The sequence below is a fragment of the Tarenaya hassleriana genome, unplaced genomic scaffold (genome assembly GCF_000463585.1).
Source record: "Tarenaya hassleriana unplaced genomic scaffold, ASM46358v1 Cleome116, whole genome shotgun sequence".
NCBI classification, from domain to species: domain Eukaryota; kingdom Viridiplantae; phylum Streptophyta; class Magnoliopsida; order Brassicales; family Cleomaceae; genus Tarenaya; species Tarenaya hassleriana.
The window spans coordinates 105,714-108,022 of record NW_010961950.1 but is presented as its reverse complement, the minus strand read 5'-3'; positions in this window follow the sequence as shown (position 1 = coordinate 108,022).

Sequence of the window (2,309 nt, the reverse complement as noted above, 5' to 3'; positions counted from 1 at the left end):
TTTAGTACACTCTAAACATGTTTGTATGCACTCTTAATATGTTTCGACGCATTTTAAACATGTTTGGATGCGCTCTGATATGTTTTGGCGTGTTCTAAACATATTTCGACAAACTCTGAACATGTTTGGATGCAATCTAAACATGTTTGGATGCACTCTAAATGTGTTTTGACGCACTCTTAAAAAGTTTCGATGCACTCTAAACATGTTTGGACGCACTCTAAACATATTTGGATGCATTCTAAACATGTTTCGATGCACTCTAAACATGTTTTGACGCACTCTAAACATGTTTAGGCAAACTCTAAACATGTTTCACACATTCTAAATATGTTTCGTCGAACTCTAAACATCTTTGGATGCACTCTAAGTCTGTTTGGATGCACTCTAAACATGTTTCGACGCACTCTAAAAATGTTTGGATGCTCTCTAAACATGTTTGGATGCACTCTAAGTATGTTTTGACGCACTCTAAACATGTTTGGATGCACTCTAAATGTGTTTCGATGCACTCTAAACGTGTTTTGGTGCATTCAAATCATGTTTAGACGAACTTGAAACATGTTTCGACGCACTCTAAATATGTTTCGACGAACTCTAAACATCTTTGGATGCATTCTAAGTCTGTTTCGATGCACTCTAAATATGTTTCGACGCACTCTAAACATGTTTTGACGCACTCTAAAAACGTTTCGATGCACTCTAAACATGTTTGGATGCACTCTAAACATGTTTGGATGCACTCTAAACATGTTTTGACGCACTCTAAAAAATTTCGATGCACTCTAAACATGTTTGGATGCACTCTAAACATATTTGGAGTCACTCTAAACATGTTTCGACGCACTCTAAAAATGTTTGGATGCTCTCTAAACATGTTTGGATGCACTCTAAGTATATTTTGACGTACTGTAAACATGTTTGGATGCATTCTAAATGTGTTTGGATGCACTCTAAACGTGTTTTGGTGCACTCAAAACATCTTTAGACGAACTCTAAACATGTTTCGACGCACTCTAAACGTTTTTGGACGCACTCTAAACGTGTTTGGATGCACTCTAAACATGTTACGACGTACTCTTACAATGTTTGGATGCTTTCTAAACATGTTTAGATGCACTCTAAGTATGTTTTGACGCACTCTAAATATGTTTGGATGCAGTCTAAATGTGTTTGGATGCACTCTAAACGTATTTTGGTGCACTCAAAACATGTTTCGAGGCCCTCTAAACAAGTTTTGATGCACTCTAAATTTATTTGGATACACTCTAAACGTGTTTTGGTGCCCTCAAAACATGTTGAGACAAACTCTAAACATGTTTCGATGCACTCTAAATATGTTTCGTAGAACTCTAAACATCTTTGGATGCACTCTAAGTCTGTTTGGATACACTCTAAACATGTTTCGATGCACTCTAAACATGTTTTGACGCACTCTAAAAAGGTTTCGATGCACTCTAAACATGTTTGGATGCACTCTAAACATGTTTGGATGCACTCTAAACATGTTTTGACGCACTCTAAAAAAGTTTCGATGCACTCTAAACATGTTTGGACGCACTATAAACATATTTGGATGCACTCTAAACATGTTTCGACGCACTCTAAAAATGTTTGGATGCTCTCTAAACATGTTTGGATGCACTCTAAATATGTTTTGACGCACTCTAAACATGTTTGGATGCACTCTAAATGTGTTTGGATACACTCTAAACGTGTTTTGGTGCATTCAAAACATGTTTAGCTGAACTCGAAACATGTTTCGACGCACTCTAAATATGTTTCGGCGAACTCTAAACATCTTTGGATGCACTCTAAGTCTGTTTGGATGCACTCTAAATATGTTTCGACGCACTCTAAAAGTGTTTAGATGTTCTCTAAACATGTTTGGATGCACTCTAAGTATATTTTGACGTACTCTAAACATGTTTGGATACATTCTAAATGTGTTTGGATGCACTCTAAACGTGTTTTGGTGCACTCAAAACATCTTTAGACGAACTCTAAACATGTTTCGACGCACTCTAAACGTGTTTGGACACATTCTAAACATGTTTGGATGCACTCTTACAATGTTTGGATGCTTTCTAAACATGTTTTGACGCACTCTTACAATGTTTGGATGCTTTCTAAACATGTTTGGATGCACTCTAAACATGTCTGGATGCACTCTAAATGTGTTTGGATGCTTTCTAAACATGTTTCGATGCACTCTAAACATGTTTTGACGCACTCTAAAAAAGTTTTGATGCACTCTAAACATGTTTGGATGCACTCTAAACATGTTTTGACGCACTCTAAAAAAGTTT